Source organism: Hyperolius riggenbachi, chromosome 9, assembly GCF_040937935.1.
Source record: "Hyperolius riggenbachi isolate aHypRig1 chromosome 9, aHypRig1.pri, whole genome shotgun sequence".
In the NCBI taxonomy this organism is placed as follows: domain Eukaryota; kingdom Metazoa; phylum Chordata; class Amphibia; order Anura; family Hyperoliidae; genus Hyperolius; species Hyperolius riggenbachi.
Genome location: NC_090654.1, coordinates 132697119 through 132717997, shown reverse-complemented (window position 1 = coordinate 132717997; position 20879 = coordinate 132697119). Strand labels below are relative to the sequence as shown.

Here is a 20879-nt window from a genome sequence, read left to right as displayed (position 1 = left end):
TTCTGTGCAGTCTATGATAATCCCAGGCAAGCAGATGCATATGTTGCTACAGATCCTTGCTACGCATGCCGATACCGATCACCGCCAATCACTCCCTGTACAGGGAAGAAGCATGGATATCCCCATTGGGCTGCAAAAGACCAATGGGAATCCTCAGCAAAAGGGAGAATATTCATTGGTTCATAGCGGACCAATGAAAAATCTCCCTGTTGCTAGGATGAATTAGCCCAATTCAGCCTATGGAAAGCCCCATGCCGCTGCTGGCCCCAGGCTGAATATAGAGGGACTGATCAGCACTGGGGCAAATCAGTGGAGATCACTGAGGCCTGGTGCACACCGAGCGGTTTTTGCAGCGTTTTCCAAACCGCTTCTGCCTGTGAAAACGCTTGGCTAATGTATTTCAATGGGATAGTGCACACCAGCGGTTTGAGGTTTTTAGCAAACCACAAACGTGGGTCCTGCAGCACTTTTGCAGTTTGCAGAAGAGTTTCTACCTCAATGTAAAGTATAGGAAAAGCTCAAAACGCCAGATCAGAGCGGTTTTCCAGGCGTTTTTGTTACAGAAGCTGTTCAGTAACAGCTTTTACTGTAACAATATTTGTAATCTGCTACACAAAAATGCTCCAAAAATGCTAGGCATGTTTAGAAAACCTCTCTAAACATGCGTAGAATCGCTCTGAAATCTGCTCCAAAAACCTCTAGCGTTTTGAGGATCTGCTAGTGGTTTTGGTGTGCACTGGGCCTTAGAAAGGCGGGCAGACGTGGAGCAGACAACGTATGCAAAATGGACAGAGCTTACAGTGTCCACTTTGCATCCACTCTAGTGGGAACACATCCTAACAGTCATCATTCAAGTAAAAGATAAGTACAGACGTACTGGTTGCCACTGATCCCCGATCCATCTTCTCTACTGCGGTAATGACAGCGTGAACAATCGTCTGCAATCGCAGAAACATTGTCACAGCGGGCAATGGGAATGTGAGCTATCGGTTGCTCAGTGATCCGTTGTGACGGTCGTAATCGCTACACGTCACTAATCATAGTGTACCTAGTTTTCATTAAACAAAAGTTACACAATATTGTGAAAATAATCATTAGTCGTGAGAAAAGTCACCCGTCGTGACAAAAAAGTTATTGAAAAGGCTGTCTATCTGCAACTTGAAACCAGGCTGTCAGTAAACAACATCCTGGACCCTCTACAATCTGGCTTTAAGAAACACCACAGCTGTGAAACAGCCCTCATCCAAGTCTGCAACGATCTGCTCATGGCAAGGGACAGAGGGGAATGCTCCATCCTAATCCTGTTGGATCTCTCAGCTGCTTTTGATACAGTTGACCATGAAATCCTGCTTAACAGACTGCAGGAGTACTGTGGCATCAGTGGATCAGTCCTCCAGTGGTTCAGATCATTCCTGACTGACAGAACACAGAGAGTATCCCTAGGACCTATAATGTCCAAACCTGCACCTCTACAATTCGGAGTGCCACAAGGATCAATCCTATCCCCTCTGCTGTTTGCAATCTACATGTTGCCACTCGGTACACTTATCCAACGACATGGCCTGACGTACCACTGCTACGCCGATGACACACAGCTATACCTGTCCTTCAAACCTGGTGGAACAGACCCTACCCCAAAAATAAACTCTTGCTTAGCTGAGCTTCAGGCATGGATGAATGATAACTGGTTGAAACTGAATGCTGACAAAACTGAGGTCCTGTTTGTCCAAAGCCAGTGCTCGCCATCAAAACAGCTCTATCCTAAAGCAACACCAATCAGGATTGGGAATTCAGACATAAACAGCTCCAACCTTGTGCGCAGCCTTGGCGTACTAATCGATGGGGAATTGAGTTTCAGAAACCAAATTTCATCTGTAGTTAAATCTTCCTTCTTTCATCTGAAGAACATTGCAAAGATTAAACATCTGATTCCCCCAGAGGATCTTCCAACCCTAGTCCACGCCTTCATCACATCACGGCTGGACTACTGCAATGCCCTTTATGCTGGCCTCCCTAAAAAGGACCTGCGTCGCCTGCAATTAGTGCAGAATGCTGCTGCCAGATTGCTAACAAACCAGCCTCGCCACTGTCACATTACACCGATCCTTCGCTCACTGCACTGGCTACCAGTAGAATGGAGAATACTCTTCAAGATTGGACTGCTGACATTCAAATCCCTGCACAATCTGGGCCCTGGATACATGAAGGACTTGCTGAAGCTGCACCACACCTCTCACAACCTCAGATCAGCAAGTTCTATAAACTTGGTCACTCCCAGAGTGCACCTCAAAAAATCTGGAGACAGAGCCTTCTGTCATGCTGCCCCTACTCTTTGGAACTCCCTACCACACCCAGTAAAGACAGCACCATCCCTGGAGCTATTCAAATCCAGACTGAAAAGCCACCTGTTTAGCCTGGCATTTCCAGATTTATAAAATTCTTCCCCTGTACCACGATGGTCGGAGCCATGCTTATGCGCTTTGAGTCCCACGGGAGAAAAGCGCTTTACAAATGTTATTTGTTGTTGTTGTTGTTGTTATTATGTACATTCAGGCACACTGATTATTACTGCCTTGGGGAAGACATTGGGAGCACTCATGATCAATTTTTTCCTGTTTTTTATTTTAAAAGGGACCCTGAGCTCAGGCTAAAACCAAAATGTGGACTTACCTGGGGTTTCCTACAGCCTCCCATAGCCCACAAGATCCCTCGGCGTCCTCCTGGCTCCTCTCCCGGTCCCACTGGCAGCTACGTTAATCAGCGACTTTGGCCTGAGGTTGGACATGTGCACCCTGCCGCGAACGATACGTGGCATCACGCCAGCTGGTGTGGGAGTCCTATGCATGCGCCATTCAGTCTTAGAGAACAACGCATGTCCAGACCAAAGTCGCCGATTAAAAGAGCCGCCAGAGAGACCGGGAGAGGAGCCGGGGGGGGGGGGGGGGTTCGATGGGGGGCTGGAAGAGGCCCAGGTAAGTCCAAATTTCAGTTTTAGCCTGAGCTCAGAGTCCCTTTAAACATTTTTTTTTTAATCATCACTGTTAGCAGTACCAGTGGTCATTGGCGGACTGGAACACTGGTTTGTCACACATGTCCCCTTTCACCAATCCTTCCTGCTTCTGGCGGCCTTAGGGAGCACGTGTATTCACATGCGGCACCCGGCAGAGTGCACGGAAGTGACTCTCTCATATCCGTGCAGCTATAGCAGCCGCAGATGTGTCTCAGTCTCAATAGAGATGGGAAGTCCGGATCTTTTCAATGATTTGGATGTTTTGAATCGGATCATTGAAAAGATCCGGATCTTTGATCCGAATCTCGAATCATTTTACTAGGGAAGCATTCGGGGGTGAAATGATAAGCAGGATAGGACTTTCCCTGCAGTGGACAGAGAAGGGGAGGGTGGTACGATAGACAGAGAAGGGGAGAAGAAATGTTTTTTTTGCACACATTAACCACATGTTGCAATCATATGTTTTAAATATATTTCACCTATATGTTCATCTGTATACTCTGAATGCAAACGTCTCACAGTGAAAGAAAGCATTCCCCAATGTGTCCTTCTCTCACCTCCAAAACTCATCATAAATGTAGGGAGAAGTTAAGTGCAGCTGTTTAGAGCAGAGTGCAGGATTATCATATTGCACTGCAATCACAGTGCCTGCCCTGTCCTTCTAGCCCAGCACACTGTCTGCAAAGTTACTGAGCTGTGCTGAGCCAAAAGTTTCCCATGTGTTCACTATGCACAACTACAGAACAGACAGCCTAAAATGAGCAGCACATTCCAGCCAGTATGTGTGCTTTACACATATCTGGCAGTGGCACCCATGTCTCCTCTCTCATCTACCTGTCCCTGTGCAAGGCTGGCTCCCCTCCAACTGAGTAATCCATCTCTGCTCTGCTTCCAGGACCCTCCTGCCCGCTGAGAGGGGGGGGGGGGGGGGTGCCGCTCCTGGCTCCACCCCCTTTGTGAACCGAATCGTTCATTTTGATGATCCGGATGATTCGACTCACAAGAGATTCGGATAAAAGATCCGAATCGTTCATGATCCGGACAACACTGGTCTACACGTGCCGATGTTTCTTATCAACCTGCAGGATCTTATCAATCGCATCAGTGGCTCGATTGATAAGATCCGGCAGGTCCGATCTCGCCGCGGCCGATTCCCCGCTCGTTCCCCGCGAGCGGACAATAGCGGGGAATCGAGCGGAAGATAATCAGCGTTGGCGGGGACGAGCGGGTATCAAATCCGACACACGCGCGGGGATGCGGAAGAGTCGATCCGGAGGCTAATCGAGCCGCCGGATCGCTACGTGTAGACCAGGCTTAAGTCTCAAGTCCATGCAGCTGAAGCAGTTAAGGATTATAGAGGCAGATGATCAGCAGGACAGACAATATGCATTGTTTAAAAGAAAATACATTTTAGCCTCCATATTCCGTTCACTTCAGGTGTGTAAGGTTTGCTGCCACTTTATCATACACATAGTACATACCGTACTTGGCAATCTGAAATTAACATCAAAATGCAGTGTCTGCAAATTGCCTGCAAATTGCCACTGCTGTATTATTGTACAGCCATATGTATTTTTGAGCACAACAAAGTGTTGACGCATTGTAACTGAATCAGCGCAGTGCTGTACTTGACAGTAACAAATTGGGCATGCTTTTTATCCAGCCCTTGTGTGAACAAGCAGATATGCGATCAATATAGAAGTAATGCAAACACATCCTGTAGCCATCTGCACTTACCTTAAACCGACTAACAGGAAAATCATGCCATCCTCATTACTGATCCCAGTGTTAAAACTATATTTTCAGCAACAACAATCAGCTGATTAGACAATCCACGCTGCGATGTATGGTGGTCGGCACCATCTTCCTAGATGTGATGTCACAGTCACCAGGAAGCTTGAAGCCATGGAATAGACTGGTCTACATGAGCAGCAGTGCCCTCTGTGGGGGGAAGCTAAACTGCATGGCCAAACTAAACGTTTTTCACAGATGTGCTTTACTTTGTAATACAGAGTGATGAAAAAAGTCAAAGATAGACAGTAAATTGCATAGCTCCCAACTGTCCCTCTTTTGGAGGGACAGTCTCTCTTTGGGACCCATGTCCCACTGTCCCTCTTTCTTCCTCATTTGTCCCTCTTTCAGGATTAATATACAGAGATATGTCAATTTATGTATTTTTCTACTGAAAAATGTGTTTGACTTTATCCCCATTTTTTAAATTGATATATTTCGTATTGTCAAATGTTAATATGAAGGAAAATGAACCAGGATAGAAAGGACCAGTGTGGTTTGAATTATAAAACAACATATTTTTCTTATGAAATCTTTATGGTATGCGTGATCAGGGGTGTGGTTAGAGGTGTGGCAGATGTGTGGCTTAAGTGTCCCTCTTTCTGATCTCAAAATGTTGGGAGGTATGAAATTGTAACATTCTTCACAACATATATAATGAGGTTATTATCCAAATGCGGAACAGGAGTACAGTAAAACCCCATTATCAGAAGTCTCAAGCAACCAGAAAAAAATCATGCCCTTGCAGAATGCATTGATCTACTTTAACTCTTCTTTATGCAGTAATAAACCTCTGTTACATTAAGTCTTTAATTTGTTTTTAATTACTGTATTTCAAGTAAGCAAACAATGTGTGGTATAGTACTATTTTGTAGCTAGGCCTATTTTTAACATTGACTCTCAGGCAACCAGAAGCTAGACTTATCCAGCATCAGCCAATCCCCGTTACACTGGGGCACGCCAAGGCACTGGCCCTCCCTGGGAATCACAGTGCCCCTGTAAGTCTCCCCCCCCCCACCCCCCCCCCCCCCCCCTCCCACACACACTCAGTAACATACAGTTAACTGTTTCTAAGCTCCAGCAGCGTACAGTGAACAGGATAGGGTCTGTAAAAAAACTCTCCATGTCAGTCTATGTAGGCGTTAAGTAAACCAAGAGTCTTATCTATTTGCCATAAATACCTCACAATCCTTGCAAGATCTCTTGTAACTAGCATATCTGGGTGACACTTATATTTGCACACAAAAAAAACTCTCCACCTCCTCCTGATTGTATTTTCTAACATTGTCAATCAACAGCAATATAGTCTGAAGAGGCCTTACAAGCTAAAAGCTTACAGGTTTTCTCTTAAATTAGCCAATAAACTAGAGCTTTGTCTCCAGCAAAGCTTAGCTACTAAGCTAAGGAATTACACACACGGTGCCATATGCAATTCACTTTTCTCCTGCATTTTCTCCCAAGTGATATTTTCGAACTTGGCAATAAATGCGTTAAATGCCATGTTAATAAATCACCAGCAAGCAAGAAAATACTTAAAATAGATTTTAAAGTACGCTTTCAACTACTTTTTGGTGCTTTTTCAATTGCTAAGTGCTAAAAAGTTAGAAGATTAAAAATTATCTATAAGAAACATACTCAGGAGATAAAGTTAATTGCATATGGGCCACAGTGTTTCTTTCGCTCCTGTCTCTACCCCCTCCCCTTGCTTGTAGAGCCGAGAGACACAGGCTGGGGGCTGGAATGATTTGTCTTTGACCTGTCCAGACAGGAGCAGCTTGTTAGCAAGTAAGGATTAAAGGAATACTTAAGCCAAACAAAAAAAATGACGTTTACTCACCCGGGGCATCCCTCAGCCCCCTGAAGCTGGATGGTGCCCATATATATATATATATATATATATATATATATATATATATATATATATATATATATATATATATATATATATATATATACGCTATAGCAGCATAGAGGGTGATAATAGCGGCTGGGAACGCGGAGAATCAGCCGCGTTCCCAGCCTGTCGGCGGCTGTCCCTGAACCCGGAAGTAGCCGCCGGTGGGGACAGGACGATCGGAGCGGGGCTGCGAGAGCACCATCCAGCTTCAGGGGGCTGAGGGATGCCCCGGGTGAGTAAATGTCATTTTTTTTTTGGCTTAAGTATTCCTTTAAAGCATGCTAGCCAACTAGCCAAGTAAATCTGTAGGCAACTTTCTTCAATAATAGCACCATCATTTGGACAATCTGCTTTGCTCAAAAGCCTCTGAGTTCTGTTTGTGATGTCTACATTTAGTTCATATCATTGCTGAACTAGTTAGCCTTAATTTTATCAGTTAGGCAAAACAATATCTAAATCTCGCCATACAAACATCGATTTTGATCACACAAATGGGACCCACCAGCCCTTTGTGCTCCCCAAAACTTTTAAAGGTGGAGCCGCCACTGCCTGATAATGGGAGCTTTACTATATTTCTAAACCAAAATGATACATTTAGGCTCCGTTCACAGTGAGGCGTTGAGGTGCGACATAACCAAATGTAAAAGGTATGCAATGTTTACAGTGCAATCTAACGGCGTGCAGCATCCCAAAGTATTGCATGCAGTGTGTTACCCTAAAATGCACGTATTAACAGTGACAGTAAAGCAGCCCATACACTCAGCCGATTTTCTGGCCGATCGATCGATCGCGGTCGATCGATCGATCGATCGATCGCAAATCGGTTGGCCGATCGACCGATCGACGGCCGATTTCGATCGATTTCGATGGATTTCCGTCGAACTAGCAGGGTGGAAAATTTAGGTCGATCTGATGAGATTGCTTATCAGTTTGCATTGGCCTTAATGGAAATCTGATGGCAAAAAAATGCCATCAGATCGAATTTCAACAGATTTCAAACTGAAATCTGTTGGAATTCTATCCTGGTAAAAAATGTTCTAAAAACGCATCAGATAGATCATCAGATGCATTTCTTATCTGTCTGCTGCCAATCTGACGAGTGTATGGGCACCTTAAGTCACAGTGGTGTATCAAGGGGGGAGCAATGTGGGCCACCCCGGTTTTACTATGGTGAGGCGGAAGGGGGGGGGGGGGTAACACACAGAGCCGCTCACGCATTCCAAGCCAATGTAAACAAGCATCCTGTTGTAATGCTGGGGGGTCATACTTTCTGACCACCCAGCACAACAAGGATAAGAGCTGGATAATGAAAGAGGCTACACAGGCTACCCAGAGCAACTGCAGCTCTGGACTTCCGATATCGCTACAAATAAGACGCAATGGCAGCGCAGTGCGATGTTGCGCTGCTCTTGAGATAGCAAGCATTCAGACAGATACAAGACAGGACTATAGATTGGAGCGTAACTAGTAGGAACCGCAGCTCACAGTCACGTCCACTGAAGCAGAGCAAGCAGGCTAACGAAGGTCACCAGCAAGAATCCACACAGGCAAGACTACAGGAAAGAACGTAACTAATAGCAACACAACTATGCTAGCTAAGCACGGGTGGTCATGATATGCGCAACCTACCAAAATGTGCACAGGAAAGAACATAACTAACAGCAACACAACTATGCTAGCTAAGCACGGGTGGTCACGATAAGCGCTACCTACTGAAACGTGCTAAACTGACTAGCTAACACAGTAACTGAGAAATCTCCGTAACTCAAATAAAGAAAATAACAAATGACTCAACTAATGGATAAATATATATTAGCAAGTCTGCATATATATTTATAAAGAACTAGCTAAGCACAAGTAATGGTGATTAACAAGACAGACAACAGACAGACAAGCGGAATGCTCAGCCAATCTAGTCACTGTTTTAGCGATGGCGACATTCACACTGAGATAGACAAGACTAACAGGTAGGAGCGAACTAATGGCAACCGCTGCTATAGTTCGTCCTCAAGAACAAGGCTAGAAGGAATACTTCCAGTCACCAACGTGGTGCTGGCAGAATCTAACTACCAGGATCAGAAGGATTTCACTAAGCCCCCGCAGGTCAGCAAACATCCAGCAGACATGACAATACAGAGCAAGGCATTATACATTTACAATAACAACTTTCACAGCATAGACCCAACGACAACTCAGAGACCTGAACGCTATGATGGGCAAGGTCTAAAAGGGGAGGCAGACTTTTATGCTGGCATCAGCCAATGGATGCAAGCATGCAAATCTCCACACAGCTGAATGGTAATCATTCAAACCTGAGCTGGCGTGATTACCATTTGCTAGCTGAAAGACTATCATAACAAATGCATGCAGTACTATGCAACAACATGAAAAAATAATGAAAAATTGAATATTTAAAGTGTGGCCTTATATGCAGGTACCAGCACTGGTAACTAGAAACTTGTAAAATGGACAGAGAACAAAAACCAGTATATGCTGCTCAAAAACTAGTGAATACAATACTATGTGTTGCGACTGTCTAGGACAGTGGAGAGAGTCCCTTTTAAGAATAGCAAAATTCCCTAGAATAAGGATCAGATCGTATCTGACTGCCAGTGACCTAAATACCACCCAAATTTCCTAAGCAAGAAACAACACTGGTACTAAATTGTTCGAAGAACTATATTCATGGAAGGAGACCCACCCACAAAAACCAAGGCAAATAATGTTAAACCTTGGTAACGCCCAAGTTGTATTCTTGTGAGGAGACCCAGATATTAATCACAATAAGGTCATAACCACTCACAGAGGGCAAGAGTAGGTGTAACCAATATGGTCAATTAAATGAACTACCAGCATCGCAGAGGTTTGGGTCAGGATAGGACCATAATCTGTCTACTCATAATAGGGATATTGAGGACACCATATCCAATTACTGTTAGGAAACCAAGGGGCTAAGAAAATATGGTTATAACCACTCACAGAGGATAGAAAGGTGTGACCAATATGATCTAAAAAGTGCTATTTATAGAATATAGGGAAGCCGGGAGACTGATAACATTACGTAAAAGCCACTTAATATACATAATGGCCAGAACCACATAAAAATATCAAGCAGGATGGTCGCCAATTAAGAACCAAAAAATCTCATATATCTGCAGCTGCAAGAAAAAGTTCTGAAATCGCATTTAGTATCAGTCCAGCAAACTTGAATCCTGTCACAGTATAGTTAATTGGACAATGCTGCCTCCATTGTAACACCAAGAAGGCGTGATGCCATTTCACATGATTCAAAGTTCTTAATCCGGTATTATTTTCATGAAGCAAATTTCAGGTACATAAGGCAGTGTATAAAATAGAGCTATCTAGAACAGGACATATTCCACTCAAAGGTCCCGTTATTGAAGTATGCAGGAAAGTCTGTGCTGAACATTCGTCAGGCTCCACCAAAGGTAACACATGCGGTTAAACCGCCAGCAGGGTACACATTGGTTTGCAAGTGCTACTGTCAACTGTTAGTGCCTATATGGCATATTGTAGTGACTGAGCCATACAGTTTTTAAATGGCTAAAGGATCCTGGTCACATCGAGCCGCATGGACTGTAGCACAGTGTAATAGATGCCGCAAGGAGGTGGCTGGATGCAGAGTCAATGTCCCATGCATACTTAAGATAACACTTATCTGATCCGGTAGTGAAGCTCTATGCCGCAAGCTGCATGAACTGGAGAGCGGCTTGTAATGGCTCCAATGTGGCGACAAGTCAAGACTCCCGCCTGTATCAGTCAAACCACGGCTCCCAACAGTGTAGTGCGTAGCGTGACGTCTACGCGTTTCGCCCCGCCCACCGGAGCTTCGTGTAGGACGTGCTACGTCATCACGTAAGCTGTCCCAATCTCCCTGAATTTATATCACCCAGTCTGATTGGCAATATTCCAAAAAGACTCCATCTAGTGGTGGAGGTCGGGTAACAGCTAACAATGTACTGCGGAGACATCTTGTGGTCAAATTCCCATACTACAGCCTCAAAAACACAGCCTCATATCATAGCCTCATACGAAATTGACCAAGACTTTGCAAATCATGTCCCAGAATTGACACCACATTAAATGATTGGCAAATCTACCACATAGTATCCTATTTTAAGAATACTTTCAGATTTAAATCAACATTTAGCCCCAAAGGAGCCAGAGTTTTTAGTTGGTATATCCAGAAACTTTCTTTTTTAATCAATTGAGCTCTCATATTACAATATCTCATACCTGGATCCAAACAATAAATAGCCTTGAATTTTAACCCAGTTGGATCAGAATTGTGGAACTCAGCAAAGTGGGAAGCTATTGGGGTTTTGTCTCTCTTTTCCTCCCTTGCTGAGTCCACAATAGCCCTTACATGTTCCTGAATTCTGATATGCAACTCCCTTTCTGTCTTGCCTACATAATGCTTATTGCAGGGGCAGGTCATCTGATATACAACATATGTACTCAAACAATCGACAGGACACCTGATATTGTATGTCCTAACGAAGTGCAATCGTATGCAACAACATGCCTGCAGGAAATCCAGGGCTATCTGGCTGCAGCTCAGCTGTAGTAAGCCATTGGTGGAATGATGACAGCATCCTGAGCTGCCCAGAACTGCAGAGCAATTGCAAATGACAATGTGACTCACATGGGCGTCCGCACATATGGCAAAACCGGGCATCTGCCCGAGTCTGGCCGCCCGCTGCCCCCCCCCTGGCCGCGTGCCCGTGCAGCCAGCAGGAGGGAACAGCGCAGAGAAGAGAGAGAGCTATGGGCACAGTGGGGAAGGGCGGACGTCTCCAGCCCCTTCCCTCACCTTAGGGGGCTCTCTCTCCCTCGCTGTCCCCTCCGGAATGAAGTGTGCACTGTGCAGCGGCATGGCAGCGGGCGGAACTTACCTCCTCTCGCTCCTGCGCCGGAAGTTCTGGTGCCGCACTCTGGTCTGGATCAGGCCAGAGTAGCGGCTAATCCATCCGGCGCATGCGACGAGAGGAGGTAAGTTCCGCCCCCTGCCAGCCGCTGCACACTTCATTCCGGTGTTGCGACTGTCTAGGACAGTGGAGAGAGTCCCTTTTAAGAATAGCAAAATTCCCTAGAATAAGGATCAGATCGTATCTGACTGCCAGTGACCTAAATACCACCCAAATTTCCTAAGCAAGAAACAACACTGGTACTAAATTGTTTGAAGAACTATATTCATGGAAGGAGACCCACCCACAAAAACCAAGGCAAATAATGTTAAACCTTGGTAACGCCCAAGTTGTATTCTTGTGAGGAGACCCAGATATTAATCACAATAAGGTCATAACCACTCACAGAGGGCAAGAGTAGGTGTAACCAATATGGTCAATTAAATGAACTACCAGCATCGCAGAGGTTTGGGTCAGGATAGGACCATAATCTGTCTACTCATAATAGGGATATTGAGGACACCATATCCAATTACTGTTAGGAAACCAAGGGGCTAAGAAAATATGGTTATAACCACTCACAGAGGATAGAAAGGTGTGACCAATATGATCTAAAAAGTGCTATTCATAGAATATAGGGAAGCCGGGAGACTGATAACATTACGTAAAAGCCACTTAATATACATAATGGCCAGAACCACATAAAAATATCAAGCAGGATGGTCGCCAATTAAGAACCAAAAAATCTCATATATCTGCAGCTGCAAGAAAAAGTTCTGAAATCGCATTTAGTATCAGTCCAGCAAACTTGAATCCTGTCACAGTATAGTTAATTGGACAATGCTGCCTCCATTGTAACACCAAGAAGGCGTGATGCCATTTCACATGATTCAAAGTTCTTAATCCGGTATTATTTTCATGAAGCAAATTTCAGGTACATAAGGCAGTGTATAAAATAGAGCTATCCAGAACAGGACATATTCCACTCAAAGGTCCCGTTATTGAAGTATGCAGGAAAGTCTGTGCTGAACATTCGTCAGGCTCCACCAAAGGTAACACATGCGGTTAAACCGCCAGCAGGGTACACATTGGTTTGCAAGTGCTACTGTCAACTGTTAGTGCCTATATGGCATATTGTAGTGACTGAGCCATACAGTTTTTAAATGGCTAAAGGATCCTGGTCACATCGAGCCGCATGGACTGTAGCACAGTGTAATAGATGCCGCAAGGAGGTGGCTGGATGCAGAGTCAATGTCCCATGCATACTTAAGATAACACTTATCTGATCCGGTAGTGAAGCTCTATGCCGCAAGCTGCATGAACTGGAGAGCGGCTTGTAATGGCTCCAATGTGGCGACAAGTCAAGACTCCCGCCTGTATCAGTCAAACCACGGCTCCCAACAGTGTAGTGCGTAGCGTGACGTCTACGCGTTTCGCCCCGCCCACCGGAGCTTCGTGTAGGACGTGCTACGTCATCACGTAAGCTGTCCCAATCTCCCTGAATTTATATCACCCAGTCTGATTGGCAATATTCCAAAAAGACTCCATCTAGTGGTGGAGGTCGGGTAACAGCTAACAATGTACTGTGGAGACATTTTGTGGTCAAATTCCCATACTACAGCCTCAAAAACACAGCCTCATATCATAGCCTCATACGAAATTGACCAAGACTTTGCAAATCATGTCCCAGAATTGACACCACATTAAATGATTGGCAAATCTACCACATAGTATCCTATTTTAAGAATACTTTCAGATTTAAATCAACATTTAGCCCCAAAGGAGCCAGAGTTTTTAGTTGGTATATCCAGAAACTTTCTTTTTTAATCAATTGAGCTCTCATATTACAATATCTCATACCTGGATCCAAACAATAAATAGCCTTGAATTTTAACCCAGTTGGATCAGAATTGTGGAACTCAGCAAAGTGGGAAGCTATTGGGGTTTTGTCTCTCTTTTCCTCCCTTGCTGAGTCCACAATAGCCCTTACATGTTCCTGAATTCTGATATGCAACTCCCTTTCTGTCTTGCCTACATAATGCTTATTGCAGGGGCAGGTCATCTGATATACAACATATGTACTCAAACAATCGACAGGACACCTGATATTGTATGTCCTAACGAAGTGCAATCGTATGCAACAACATGCCTGCAGGAAATCCAGGGCTATCTGGCTGCAGCTCAGCTGTAGTAAGCCATTGGTGGAATGATGACAGCATCCTGAGCTGCCCAGAACTGCAGAGCAATTGCAAATGACAATGTGACTCACATGGGCGTCCGCACATATGGCAAAACCGGGCATCTGCCCGAGTCTGGCCGCCCGCTGCCCCCCCCCTGGCCGCGTGCCCGTGCAGCCAGCAGGAGGGAACAGCGCAGAGAAGAGAGAGAGCTATGGGCACAGTGGGGAAGGGCGGACGTCTCCAGCCCCTTCCCTCACCTTAGGGGGCTCTCTCTCCCTCGCTGTCCCCTCCGGAATGAAGTGTGCACTGTGCAGCGGCATGGCAGCGGGCGGAACTTACCTCCTCTCGCTCCTGCGCCGGAAGTTCTGGTGCCGCACTCTGGTCTGGATCAGGCCAGAGTAGCGGCTAATCCATCCGGCGCATGCGATGAGAGGAGGTAAGTTCCGCCCCCTGCCAGCCACTGCACACTTCATTCCGGACTCCAGAGGGGACAGCGAGGGAGGGAGGGAGAGCCCCCTAAGGTGAGTGCCCATAGCTCTGCCTCTTCTCTCCGCTGCTCCCCTCCTCCTGCACACAGACATGGCCACTTTTTCTGGGGACATATCCCCCTGCCTACATATACTGGGACATATACCCCTGCCTACATATACTGGGACATATACACCTGCCTACATATACTGGGACATATACCCCTGCCTACATATACTGGGACATATACACCTGCCTACATATACTGGAACATATACACCTGCCTACATATACTGGGACATATACCCCTGCCTACATATACTGGGACATATACCCCTGGCTACATATACTGGGACATATACCTCTGCCTACATATACTGGGACATATACCCCTGGCTACATATACCCCCTGCCTACATATACTGGGACATATACACCTGCCTACATATACTGGGACATATCCCCCTGGCTACATATACTGGGACATATACACCTGCCTACATATACTGGGACATATATCCCTGCCTACATATACTGGGACATATACACCTGCCTACATATACTGGGACATATCCCCCTGGCTACATATACTGGGACATATACACCTGCCTACATATACTGGGACATATACCCCTGCCTACATATATTGGGACATATCCCCCTGGCTACATATACTGGGACATATACCCCTGGCTACATATACTGGGACATATACCCCCTGCCTACATATACTGGGACATATCCCCCTGGCTACATATACTGGGACATATACACCTGCCTACATATACTGGGACATATACCCCTGCCTACATATACTGGGACATATCCCCCTGGCTACATATACTGGGAAATTTACCCCTGGCTACATATACTGGGACATATACCCCCTGCCTACATATACTGGGACATATACACCTGCCTACATATACTGGGACATATCCCCCTGGCTACATATACTGGGACATATACACCTGCCTACATATACTGGGACATATATCCCTGCCTACATATACTGGGACATATACACCTGCCTACATATACTGGGACATATACCCCTGCCCACATATACTGGGACATATACCCCTGCCTACATATACTGGGACATATACCCCTGCCTACATATACTGGGACATATACCCCTGCCCACATATACTGGGACATATACCCCTGCCTACATATATTGGGACATATACACCTGCCTACATATACTGGGACATATACCCCTGCCCACATATACTGGGACATATACCCCTGCCTACATATACTGGGACATATACCCCTGCCTACATATACTGGGACATATACCCCTGCCTACATATACTGGGACATATACACCTGCCTACATATACTGGGACATATACCCCTGCCTACATATACTGGGACATATACCCCTGCCTACATATACTGGGACATATACCCCTGCCTACATATACTGGGACATATACCCCCTGCCTACATCTACTGGGACATATACCCCTGGCTACTTTTTCTGGGGACATATACCCCTGCCTACATATACTGGGACATATCCCCCTGGCTACATATACTGGGACATATACCCCCTGCCTACATCTACTGGGACATATACCCCCTGCCTACATATACTGTGACATATACCCCCTGCCTACATATACTGGGACATATACCCCCTGCCTACATATACTGGGACATATCCCCCTGGCTACATATACTGGGACGTATCCCCCTGGCTACATATACTGGGACATATACCCCTGCCTACATATACTGGGGACATATACCCCTGCCTACATATACTGGGCACATATACCCCTGCTTACATATACTGGGCACATATACCCCTGCCTACATATACTGGGCACATATACCCCTGGCTACCTGTTCTGGGGACATCTCTACCCCTGGCTACCAGTTCTGGGGACATCTATACCGCTGGCCACCTATTCTGGGGACACCTATAGACCTGGGGCTACCTATTTTTGGGGAACCACTGCTGTCAGATTGAGTGTATTTTGGGGAACTGCTGCCAGGTGAGAGGTGTCTACATATTAAGGGGGCATTCTGCCTATTTATGTGAAAAGCTGTCTATTTATGTGCCTCATGACTGCTGAATTTGTCTTGTTGCGGGCCTCATGGTTACTGACTTTGTCTTGTTGGGGGCCTCATGATTTGTTGGGGGCCTCAAGATTGCTGAATTTGTCTTGTTGGGGGCCTCATGATTGCTGAATTTGTCTTGTTGGGGGCCTCATGATTGCTGAATTTGTCTTGTTGGGGGCCTCATGATTGCTGAGTTGGTCATGTTGGGGGCCTCATGATTGCTGAATTTGTCTTGATGGGGGGGGGACCTCATGATTGCTGAATTTGTCTTGTTGGGGGTCACATGATTGCTAACTGCGAGACTATGGAAAAAGCTGAATCATCATCATATGAGACAATAGCATTAAACCTACTTTTTCCGCTTTTTAAAACAGAAAATGAAACTGGGAGGTTCTAAAAAAATGAATAATTTTTTTCAGGAGTACGATGGATGAAATTGTTTATCTTCACAGTTTATTTTCAACTTAATTTTCCATAATGTTCATGTATGAGTTAAAACGTTTGTATTTAGTTTAAATTGCTGTTGGCACTTTGTGATAGTAAAGTGACTTTGCAGTTTGGACACTCGACCTCCAAAAGGTTCGCCACCACTGTCCTAATCTAATGTCCCACCATTGCTTAGTTCATGTAAACTTGTCTCCACCCACGACCACACCCACATTGTGGTTCATGACCACACCCATTTTTTGGCGCGGCGCGCGTTGACGTAGCTCTATTTTTACACCAGCCGCCCCGCTTTTTGCTCCCCACTTTTTGCCCCCCCCCTGAAAAATTTTCTGCGGACGCCCATGGTGACTCATTGCGAATGCACAACCGAATGCAGGCTGACAAACCAGAACTGTTCGTTTGCGGCTCCACCGCAATGGACAGAACACGCCACAGGAGGAATCCTTACACCTGTGCTGCCCCAGCTGAGATGCAGAGTATTGTGCATGCGGTAGACGTGCTCTGTTATCTCGTTAAAGAGTAACTGTTAGCCCTAAAATTGAAATTTAAATCTCTATTGCAATGTTTTATTTAGTATTTAAGTGAGCCAAAAAGCCAATGCAGAACTTAAAAATCAATCTAATTTTTTTACTATGTAACCTTTTCCACCAGCTCCGGACGCAAAGCCGCATATCAGATACTGCTTAGCATGCAGAGCATGCCTATGTCTGGCCGACCCCCCTCTCCCCCCCAGGACCAGGTGCCAATATATTCTCCCCACCAAACAGCTGACCACTCTGACACGGAGAGAGAGCGGGAGCACTTCCAGCGCCGCCACCGCAGAGCAGCCGCCGCCGAGTCACATGTGATTCTCTCACATGTGAGAGAGATGCACGGCGGCGGCTGCTCTGCGGTGGCGGCGCTGGAAATGCTCCCGCTCTCTCTCCGTGTCAGAGCGGTCAGCTGTTTGGTGGGGAGAATATATTGGCACCTGGTCCTGGGGGGGAGAGGGGGGTCGGCTAGACATAGGCATGCTCTGCATGCTAAGCCAGGGGCGGACTGACAACTCATGGGGCCCCCGGGCAATAGGAGAATATGGGGCCCCCATACCAGTGTTACCCACCTTTCACGTTATATTTTTACAGACTAAGGTATAATAATTTATTGACAACAGTAAATATGTTATATTGTACACTGACAAAAACCCCTGCGCCGCGCGCAGCGCGGCGCGCCAAAAAATGGGTGTGGTCACGCAACAGAATGTGGGCGTGGTCATGGGTGGGGCAAAATATACATGACCTTAGCAGTGGTGTAAAAGGTCTGCCGGGGAAGTTTGAACTCTGCCATAGTGTTTCCCCGCAAAATACATGTAATCTGACAGCATTTCACCAAAAATCCATGCAATTTGGCAGAGGTTCCTCCAAAATACAGATAATATGGCAGTCGTTCCCCCAAAATACACAGAATCTGGAAGCAGCAGTCCCCCCATTATACACAATCTGGCAGCGGTTCCCCAAAAATACACATAATCTGGCAGCTGTTTCTCAAAATACACTTAATCTGGCAGCAGCAGTTCTCCAAAAATAGTTAATCTGGCAGCAGTTCCCCCGAAATAGGTGCCCCCAGTATAGGTAACCAGGTCAAAAGGTATCCCCAGTGGAAGTATCCAGGTCTATAGGTTTTCCCAGTGCAGGTATCCAGATCTATAGGTGTCCCCAGTATAAATAGCCTAATCTACAGGTGTCCCCAGAATAGATAACCAGGTCTATAGATGTCCCCATTTAAGATAGCCAGGACTATAGATGTCCCCAGTTAAGATAGCCAGGTCTATAGGCTTCCCAAGTATAGGTAGCCAGGTCTACAGGTGTCTCCAGAATACAGTAGGTAGCCAGGCCTATAGGTGTCCCCAGTACAGATAGCCAGGTCTATAGGTGTCTCCTGTATAGATAGCCAGGTCTTTAGGTGTCCCCAGTATATGTAGCCAGGTGTATAGGTGTCCCCAGTATAGCCAGGTCTATAGGTGTCCCCAGTATAGCCAGGTCTATAGGTGTCCCCAGTATAGCCAGGTCTATAGGTGCCCCCAGTATAGCCAGGTCTATAGGTGCCCCCAGTATATACAGTCAGGTCTATAGGTGCCCCCAGTATATACAGCCAGGTCTATAGGTGCCCCCAGTATATGTAGCTAGGTCTATAAGAGCCCCCAGTATATGTAGTCAGGTGTATAAGTGCCCCCAGTATATGCAGCCAGGTGTATAGGTGCCCCCAGTATATGCAGCCAGGTGTATAGGTGTCCCCAGTATATGCAGCCAGGTGTATAGGTGCCCCCAGTATATGTAGCCAGGTGTATAGGTCTCCCCAGTATATGCAGCCAGGTGTATAGGTGCCCCCAGTATATGCAGCCAGGTGTATAGGTGCCCCCAGTATATGCAGCCAGGTGTATAGGTCTCCCCAGTATATGCAGCCAGGTGTATAGGTGCCCCCAGTATATGCAGCCAGGTGTATAGGTGCCCCCAGTATATGCAGTCAGGTGTATAGGTCTCCCCAGTATATGCAGCCAGGTGTATAGGTGCCCCCAGTATATGCAGCCAGGTGTATAGGTCTCCCCAGTATATGCAGCCAGGTGTATAGGTGCCCCCAGTATATGCAGCCAGGTGTATAGGTCTCCCCAGTATAGCCAGGTCTGTAAGTGCCCCCAGTATAAACAGCCAGGCTTGTAGGTGTCTCCAGGAGGGGAGACAGCCAGTGAAGGAGGGCGATTTGCATAGCAGCGGAGAAGGGGGGAAGTTTCCCCCCCCCCCTTCTCTCACCTTGGGCCCCCCCTTCCTGGCTCTCCCCCCTCCGTAATCTGCAAAGTGCAAACAACTGGAAGCGGCTGACAGCGGGCGGAGACTTACCGCTGTTCAGCCACTGGAGGCATCGCTGATCTGTGTGCAGCTAGTCTGGGCTTCTCAAGCCCACACTAGCTGCACACAGATCAGTGATCCATCCAATGGCTGAACAGCGGTAAATCTCCGCCCGCTGTCAGCCGCTTCCAGCTGTTTGCACTTTGCAGATTACGGAGGGGAGAGCCAGGAAGGGGGGGCCCAAGGTGAGAGAAGGGGGGGGGAACTTCCCCCCTTCTCCGCTGCTATGCCCATCGCCCTCCTTCACTGGCTGTCTCCCCTCCTGCTCAGGGTTCTCTTGCGGGTGGCGGGCCCCCCCTGACCACGGGCCCTCGGTCCGTGCCCGAGTGCCCTAATGGTCAGTCCGCCCCTGTGCTAAGCAGTATCTGATATGTGGCTTTGCGTCCGGAGCTGGTGGAAAAGGTTACATAGTAAAAAAATTAGATTGATTTTTAAGTTCTGCATTGGCTTTTTGGCTCACTTAAATACTAAATAAAACATTGCAATAGAGATTTAAATTTCAATTTGGGGGCTAACAGTTACTCTTTAAGAAAAGGTGGGGGGAAAGGCTGCGCGTCCCTAAACACATGCTGCAATTGAATGGTTAATCGCACAGGCATACACCGCCTCTGCTAGACTGAAAAATGCATGCCCTGCATCCAAGACAAGTGCTAACATTTATTAAACTAGGAGGAACTTTAGCTTCCAATATGGTTTGCATGCAAAGTATATTATACTAGACACTTGTGCCACGGTGAGGCAAACCTCCGGGCAAGTGACCTAACCTAAATTCAAAACCTTGGGAGCAGCTAAGCAAAAAAAATGTGTAACTCTGTTATCTCACCTGTACAACAAAGTCCAGTGATGTCTGACCTCCTGTCGCCACTCAGTTCTCCCTCTAGTGCAAGATAAGCTTCCTTCACTCATGTAATCACGTGACGCAGGACAAGATGCTGGACTGGACGCTAGGGGGAGAGCTGAGTGGTGACTAGAGATGTCGCCAACGGTTCCCGAACCGTTCGCCGGCGAACATCTCTGTATCTCTGGGCCGTGTCATAGCGACCCGGAGTAGTACGCCTGCGCTGGCCAGGCAGTGCGCGTCCTAGATCGCGCTCCTGTTGCCGGGCACTTTCTGCGCATGTGCGTGACATCATGAGTGACGTCACGCTCATGCGCAGAGAGTGCCCAGCAACAGGTGTTAGACCCCCTCCAGGTGTTTTC

General features: G+C 46.6%; 1 protein-coding gene across 1 annotated transcript in view; it reads right to left on the bottom strand.

Annotated features, from left to right (window-relative positions):
- LOC137532704 (G patch domain-containing protein 4) overlaps nt 1–4911 on the bottom strand; it is a 31619-nt gene extending 26708 nt beyond the window's left edge. Inside the window, exon 1 of the mRNA XM_068253531.1 lies at nt 4748–4911. The gene's annotated coding sequence lies outside the window, so the exon portion shown is untranslated. The remainder of the gene's footprint in view (nt 1–4747) is intronic.
- Nucleotides 4912–20879: the final 15968 nt, after the last annotated feature.